Genomic DNA, 8,653 nt, shown 5'->3' with positions numbered 1-8,653 from the left:
TCGCTCAGCCTCTAGGGCCAAAATGAGCTGTCGCCAAGCAACCATCCTTTCCGGAAGTCGTTGCCAATCAGAGGGAGGGAAACGGGAGAGCTCGGTGGTGTTGAGCCTGAGGAGTAACGGCCTCGAAGCCTGGAGGCAGCGCCATAAACCTGTACAGCGAGTGGCCGGAGCTCGACCTTACCACAAAGGCTTCGAATAGAAAGTGGGGAGGGGCCGAACTCCGCAGTACGGGCCCTTATAGAGAAGGGCGTTGGGCAAGTGGCAGGAGGAGACGGGGTCCGTCACTGCTGCTCTTGCAGGCGAGTGGGGTCAGAGTGTTGCCGTAGGAAATAACGGGCAGTTCTCGGTCCTAGACGCATGGTTCTCAGCCAGGGGTCTGTGTACTCCTGGGAGTATGCAGGGCTCTTCCGGAGGGTAAATTGACTCAGTGGTTTGCAGCCTTATTTATGAATAAAAATTCTTCCTTTTTTAATTTATCATTTTGCACAGTCATAAGTACGATGGCACGTTTATTGCCTGGAGGCAATTTCTTCCAACTAACCAGTTATGAGTAAGTTGTTTAAATAAATGAGTTGCGAGGATAGAAGAAAAATGGTCTGAAAATTGTAGGCAGTGGGGCACTTTAAAAAAAAAAAAAAAAGGAGGAGGAGGAGGAAAGGTGAGAAGCACTGTCCTTGACCAGCAAACGCGGGCAGGGTGGGGCAAGACATAGGGAGGTAGGAATATTAAGAAACTTTGTTTTTTTAATTAAAAAAAAAAGGTGAAAGGCCAAATGTACAAGTAAAACCACGCAGTGGTTCATTTAGTAAGTTTCATAACAATAGTAGGTTTGTTATGCTTTTGAAATTAATTTGGAATCTCACTAATTTAAAACTTGTTTCATGGTTAATAACTGATATCAAAACATAAATTGTAACATATATACTAATACGTGAGAGCCCAGAACCTGTTGCATGAGATACTAACACTAAACTGACTAATCTTCTCTCTCGTGTTTCTGCTCCACCTACTGTCATCAAAACCCATTTCAGATTTCAAGTAAAAACAGTTTTATATTACAAGTACTGCAAAAAGGGCACAACAGATTCCCTGAATGGTAGAGGAGGAAGGTCCAGTTCGAAGTTTATTTACCAGTGCCCCAGACAGTGAGGGAACACTTGTCTGTTAATGCAAATGAAGGACACTAAATGCAGCTATAATCATTCATAACCAGGGCCTTACCAAACTAATGGCCATGAAAAATGTTTCATGGACCATGAAATCTGCTCTTTTTTGTGCTTCTACCCTATACTCTACGAAGGATGTTAACCTGTTGGGGCTTCAGCATACCCCCCACCCCCGAGAGAGGGAGGGACTGCTGTGGCTCACCCCTACCATTGCCACCTATAGAGGAGCAAAAAGTGACACTGCTGATTAACTTTGCCTTGAAGGCAAGAGACAGTGGAGTTGAGAAAACTATTATTCCTCCATCATAGGTTCATAAACATTCAGCTTTGCTCTCAGACAAATTATGTTGGATACAGAGAGTACCCCTTTCAGAATAAGCAAAACCTTGAACAAATGGTTTGTAAAAACTAGTTGCTAAGAAGATCGTAGATTATTTCCTAAATTACTGTAGTTTTCAATTGCTCTAAGGTCACTTTTCCTATTTATCTCATTTATTTATAGAGGAGGATATTTAATTGTGAATTTCTCTTCCCCTTCTCTTACAAGTGAAAGGGATATGCACAGGTAAAGAGGGTCATGTGGGAGAAAGATGTGAGGAATATTCATGTAACATATTACCACTCAAATTCATCAGAATTTATCATTCATTTCTCACTATTTCAGTTAAGATTGCTCTCTACATAATAGAACTAATACAAAACCTAAAAAGCAAATACATTAAAAGTTAAGGATACCAACCAATCTGTGAAACTGCACAGACTCAGGATCCCATTTAAAAATACATGTACAAAACTCTTTAACAAGTTGTGTATTTTACAAAGCTCATTATGTAAATCTAATATTTTCAGAACTTTAGGAAGAAAGCCCATTTTGGCAGAAAAATTATGCGTATTGGCTGTCCAACAGTGTATTAGAAGGTAAATATATAACGTGATAATGAAAAAGAACTCATTGAGATACACTCACTGTGTTTTGCAAAACAGCCAAAGATCTGTGGAATTTTTGCTGTATTTTTTTCCTGTAGCTCTTCTCTTGTTCCTGCAAATAATGAGAGACTGTCGCAGCCGCTGCCGAGACCCCCAATGTGGCAAGCAACTGTGAGACGAGGGTGCTGCGTGAGTAGCAAGAACCAACCAAAAATGCCGAGCTCTATCAGACCTAGGCTTTAACAATGGCTATAGGTCTGTGGTGTAATGACCCCTCACGGGTTTCCCTCTTTTAATAAAAACAGTTTGCCGTAAAAATGAAACACAGTGATGCGTGATTGAATTAAAAAGACCCAAGGGCAATTTAGCACTGTGGTCAGATTAAAAGAAACACAGGTGCCTGCAATAGCTAATAAAATTCCTTAGAGGGCCTCCTCTGGTGTTAGGTCCCTGCAGTTCCCTGTATGGCCCAGAGAAAATGGAAGCTGAGAGTAGTTAGTTGTTGCAGGAACAGAATGGAAGTTTATTATAAGTGTTTCCTAAATGACGATGTTACACTATTATAAACACAGTTACAGTTAATCACATCTACTTACGTAAAGGATGAATCCTGTTGCCATTCTCATGCCTTCTGAAAGATTGCCCAAAGAAGTATTAAAGAGTACACACTAGTGTGCCCCCGTGTGGGAGGCACTGCTTTACATGACAGACAGGGTGTTGTTTAAACTAGACAACAATCCCTGCTGTCAGTTAGGTCCACTGGGGGTGCTACTCCCCAGGGACCCAGAGAGAAAATAAGACAGTATAAACACTGTGCTTAAGTATAATACACTTGGGGGCCCTGCTACCCCCTGCCTTTACATAGTAGAGGGGGTGGAACTGCTGCTTCCTGGCACCCCTTATTTATATGTGTTTGGCCCAGGGGTTACTAATCCCTGATACCAATGGCAACTTATAATGATTTTGTAAATATATAACTGTACTAAGTTAATTAACAACAAAAAGGTCTTTAAGAGACACTTAACAATAAGCTTCTAATAATAACAGTAATACTATGCCTAATACTTATATTTAAATATTAACAGTTAAGGAAGCACGAAAGCATTTAAGAACAGCAACAACAACAGTAATAAAAATAATATCTATAACTGCAAATAGAAATAAAGAGAAAAAAAGAGGGAGTCAATATTGGTAGGACACAGCAGCTGGAGCGACCTTTCTATTATAGTCTAGGCTTGCAGCTGCTTAGTTGGTGGGTTGTCCAGTCCATTAAAGAAGAAGTCTTTTTGGAGCGAGGGCCGGCCCTGGCCCGGTCAGCCCCTGCCGAGGAGCGGTGCCAGGTGATGTAGTATACCGGCGTCGCTGCTGGGCTTTGCCGTGATGTTATGGCTGCGAGCTGCAGGCGATGCCTGGTGCGGTGATCCAGGTCCCCTCAGTGCTGCTTGTCCGTCCGGTGGCGCGCTCTCCCTCAGGATGGTGCGAAGTGATTTTCAGCTGCTTCACCCTGAGGGGCTACCGGAAGGGACTGGTCCAAGTCATAAGACAGGGCCTTCCCGAAGGCTCTCATCTGTGGTGAGCGGCCTTCTTTTATACACCCAGCTTATGAGTTATTTATGAGTCTGGGGACTGGGTGCGGACCTGACAGGGAACTACCCCGACAGGTCCAGAGACTTCGGATTTTTCCAGAAGTCTTTCCTTTTTTGGTCATGAGTGACCAGTTATGATTCATTAATAATCATGATTCTCATAAATATTCATAGTTGTTGGCTAGTTGTTGGCATAGTTGTTTTCCCGCCAAAAGTTACTCCCTCAGATTAAATGGATGGCTATGTATTGATTTTAAGTTAAAATCACTTTCTGAAGAAATTTCTGAGGTAAAACTTTGTGTTTTGTTAATGTATCAAGCATGACCTCTCACCAAGGAGACCTTGCAGTACACCAGAGGCTGGGGGCATCTTGAAACCCTGCCAGGGGCTTCTGTGACAGGATTTCTTGACAGAGACTTGTTCCTGCAAAATGTGTGGAAGAACTGGTTATTTGCTGGAAGCATACTCTGACTGTAATGATGTATGTGGAAAGAGATATGATGCTCTTTAATTACCCAGAAGGACTAATGCAGAGTATAAAAGAGCATTTTACCTTCCTTCCTCCTCTCTCTCGGGTTTGAGTATGTTACTTGTGCAGTAGTACCACTGTGGCCTTGTGTTTGAGGTCCAACATTTCTCCTACAGTGGGCAACAGAGAGGATGTCAATCAAAATCCTATCCTCACACATACTCCATCTTTACAGAGTGGTGGCAGGGAATCTTCCAAAGAAGGTTAATGCAACCTACACTGAGGATTTTACCAGTCCTTAATTGTCTGAGGCCTTGGCAGGAGTTTGAAGGTGACAAAGCCACTTCTGCTCTCCCTCTCCTGGGAATAAACAAAGCACAAAATCCATGACAAATCAATGGAAATTTCTGCTGTATCAAAATACAACAAAGTCATGCACACAGGCATACCCTTCCTCCCAGGAAGTCAGATTTCACTTCTGAGAATAAAATACCAAACCAAGATGTTATCCTTCAAACCTGGCATTGTCACAATTGTGAAAATGACTCTGGGTCTCCCTCTTAAAAATAGAAAAAATATTAATGTGAAATATGTACTAGTCTAGACCAGTCTTGAGATGAAGCAACAAATTCAGACAGTTTCACTTCTGTTTTTGAAAAGCACACATATCTGAAGGAAAATACCATTCAGTTAAAATATTGGTATAATAAGTAAGCTGTACTAGAGAGTAGTACAGCACATCTGTGTTGTCTCAGAATTCTGAGAGGGGCAGCACAACAGAGAAATATCCAACAGCATTCTCCAAAGGAAATTATTTTCAAATCTACCAATCATCAACAATCAATACAAAGAAAGGAAACACATTGGAGTGCAAGAACTATAGAATGATTCCCCTAATGAGTCATCTAGGCAAGGTGCTGGTCATTACACTGACTGGAGAGACTGAGATCTCAAATAGAAGAAAAGCTAGTGGATAAGCAAAACTACCAATCCTGGGTGTTATTTTTCCATTTCACATATAGTTCAAACTTGCAACAGCATGTTTATAATGCAATAAATTAACAAGTAAATTATTTTATATTTTGCAGTTAGGAATTTCTTTTATGCCCATTCCTTCTGGGACGATGTGTTCAGAAACTTTCACCTGTAATGCTTTCCTCGTTTTAACAATATACATTAAACCACAGAGACATTTTACCAAACATGGTACTTGTGCAGATTTACAAGGAGAGAAAAGTAATTTTTCACCTTATGCAATGTGTATAGAACAGTGAAGTGTATCTCCAGTAATCTTATTAGTTCTAGCCTTTGTAAGGAGAATCACTTCAGAAATGAAACACAGAGATAGCTGTGCTAGTCTGTATTCTATCAAAACAAAAAAGCAGTCATGTAGCACTTTAAAGACTAACAAAATAATTTATTAGATGATGAGCTTTCATGGGACAGACCCACATCTTCAGATCATAGCCTTACCAAAACAGACTCAATATATAAAGCACAGAGGTCCAAAAATTGTTACAAAGGTTGACAAATCAGACAGAAGAGCAGAAAGACGAGGGTTTGGGGTGGGGAAGTTAAGTGTTAGGTCAAACATCAAAGCATGTGAAAGAGTCCTTATAATGGGTCAGGTAATGGCTGTCCCTGTTCTAACCATGTGTTAATGTGTCGAATTTGAATAGGAATGTTAGTTCCGAACATTCTCTCTAGACAGTTGTTAAAGTCTCTTTTCTCTGGAACACAAACTCTCAAGTTTCAGGTTCTGGGGGCTTGTGCCCTGCACAACATTTCCTCCCAGGATTGGGGCAGCCACTGATCACAAGAGGCATGCCTACAAGCAGCTGGGCACAGCTGCCATCCCCCAGGCCCATCAGGATGGGCTGTGGATCCAGGAAGCCCTGAGGGAGAGCTCACATGGATCCCAGTAACCCTCCCAGCAGGTGGTCTTGGGTCCAAAGCCCTACGCCATCCCCATCATGACCCCTCCCTTCACCTCCTTACCTCTCCTGACCCCTCCACAATAACGATGGATACACGTATGATGAACAATGAAGTGGGTTTTACTGAACAAAATTATTGTTCAAAACAAAAAGTATGATTCAAAACTATTTACAGGAAATATCAGTGTACAAAACAAAAACAGTGCAAATCCTATGTGCAAAGAATTGCCATGCAACAACAACTATTTACAAGGCTGGGGGCTCGGGACGGGGGTTAGGGGCCTCAGAACAAGGAGGGGTGGGGGCTGCAAACCCAAGAAGGAATGGGACCCCCAGTGGTGTCAGCCTCAGGATCCCCTCCCACTGCCTGTTTGGGGCCCCTGTTGGGGCTGGGCTGGGGCTGGAAATGGGTGGTTACACACAGGAAGGGGCTGCGGCAGGGTCTGGTTTGGCAGAGGGGCCAGGGGGAGGGGCCATGACCATCATCCAGAGGAGCAGGTGAGGGTCCAGTTCGCCATGCAGGAGGATAGGCAGGTGTAGGGTGGTGGGGATAGCTGTGGGCAACTGGGACATCATGTCCCACCAGATGCTGATGACAGCATCACAGTGGGACATTCAGTGGTCCCGGGCCCATGATTGCCATTCCACATCAACCCTGAGGTGGTGCTCCATGGTGCTGTGGATGTTGAGGATGGTGATGTGCTACCACATGAGATTCTCATGGACCTGCAATGAGTCCTCTGGCTTCAGGGGTGGCCTGGGGGGTATCTTGTGCATGGCATGGCCTTTGGATGGTGTAGGTCCAGGTGTATGGAAGACAAGGAAGGAGAGGTGGTGAGTCATTCATGCAGTGCAACTCCTAAGGGCCCCCCCTGCACCCTCGTGAGCAGCAACGAACACCCCCTCCCCAGGACCAGAGGCAGGGATGTCCCAAGAGCAAAGCCATGTGTGGCCTTCACAGCAGGCCTAGCTGCACGGTGTCTCCAGGACTCTGCTAATTGCTGGTCTCTCTTCTCCCCACAGCTCAACAGACTAGTGGCCAAGAGGGGTGTCCAGCCACAGAGGAGTCCCCTCATGGGTGGTGGCTGAGCTGGATCAGCCTAGCCCTCCCTGGGGCCCACACACACCTGCGGCTTGCAGTGCTGCCTGCAGGAGCAGGTGCTTTCTCTCGTTTGTGGGCATGCAGTCCTCAGTGTGTCTGGGCTCAGGCCAGGTCCCTTGTGGCTAGCCTGCTTCCAGCCAGGGCAGGTGCTGGGTGGGCCCCCGCTTCCACCAAAGCCTTAGGTTCATCTGGCCTCTCGTGAGCTGGGCAGCAGGATGTGACTGGGGTCTGTCTGCTGGGTCCAGGTGGTGTACACTTACGCAGCACAAGGTCCTGCCGGAGCTGGCTAAGCAACATTCACAGCATGCCCTGTCTGTGCCTGCCTCCCATGCCCTGAGGGGTGTAACACATGGGGCATTCAAGGGAGGGACCCTCACCCAGCTCAGAGGACGCCCGGGACTTGGCTTGGCTGCCTGGCACCAGGTCCAGAACCAGGACAAGGCTGCTGGTGTCTGAGTCCAGCTCCTGTTGGGGTTGGGTCTTGGCTACCTCTTCCTCCTCCAGGGGATCCTCCTGCACTGGGGGGAGGCCTCAAGCCCCATTTAAAGGTTCAGGTGAGGGGGTGAGATGTACCCCCCAGGATGTGCTGCACCTCCCTTTAACGGGGCAGGATGGTGGTCCTGCCTCTGAGCATCACATAGCATCTCAGGCCTGCACATAACTCTGCTACAACTCTTTGACCTTGGCCCTGATCTGCTCAAGGGTGCAGCAGGGGTGGCCCAATTTGACTAGGGTGGCAGCCATATGGCCATAGATTTCAGCATTTCGCTGCCTGGTCCAGGGGTCTTGGAGGGTTTCCTCCTTGGCCCAGAGATCCAAGAGAACCTCAATCTCTGGACTGGACCAGGATGGGGCCCGCCTCTTGGAGTCCCGAGGAGGGTCCTGGGAGCCCTAAGACTGCTCGTTCAGGGACCAAGAAGGGTCTTGGTCTCCTTTCTGCTCTGTCACAGGGGCAATGCTGTCAGAAAGGTGTGACTGTGAGGACATTGGATGCAGCAGATGGTATATCTGCTGTTCACACACTTCCTGCCATGGGGTTCCCTGGGCTCCCTGCAGCTTTAAGAAGGGCTGGAGGCAGGAACCGTAAAGCACTGATTGCTGTGGACAGGGTGTCCGCTGGGGCTTCTGCATGGCATCCCAGAGGCCTTTTCTGTAAACAGAAGGCCCCTGAGAACGTCTGGACCTGCATTTTGTCGACAGATCTCTTCGATAGCGGCATTCTTCCTCATGGCAAGCAGAGTACAGCTGTTGACAAAAGTGCTCCATTCTGTCGACTTACTGTCGACAGGATGCACTTCACAATCTGGATGCTCCCCAGGATTTTGTTGACAAAAGGGCCATTTTGTTAACAAAACCCTGCAGTCTAGACATAGCTTAGGTGTTCTTACCATTAATAGTTCCACTACAGAATTTGTATTTGCAGAATTGTGCTCATAGGCCATTCAAAATAGTAATCAACTTCTCTT

At 45.8% G+C, this 8,653-nt stretch overlaps 1 long non-coding RNA gene across 1 annotated transcript; it reads left to right on the top strand.

Moving 5' to 3' along the window:
• LOC142019638 (uncharacterized) lies at positions 1 to 2,314 on the top strand. Its single transcript, XR_012647140.1, has 3 exons — positions 1 to 299; positions 2,016 to 2,084; positions 2,192 to 2,314. It is a non-coding gene; the product is annotated as an uncharacterized LOC142019638 (long non-coding RNA).
• Positions 2,315 to 8,653: the final 6,339 nt, after the last annotated feature.

The sequence above is a fragment of the Carettochelys insculpta genome, chromosome 12 (genome assembly GCF_033958435.1).
Source record: "Carettochelys insculpta isolate YL-2023 chromosome 12, ASM3395843v1, whole genome shotgun sequence".
Taxonomy (NCBI): Eukaryota; Metazoa; Chordata; order Testudines; family Carettochelyidae; genus Carettochelys; species Carettochelys insculpta.
The sequence above is the reverse complement of the archived record's forward strand: the minus strand, read 5'-3'. Positions and strand labels throughout refer to the sequence as shown.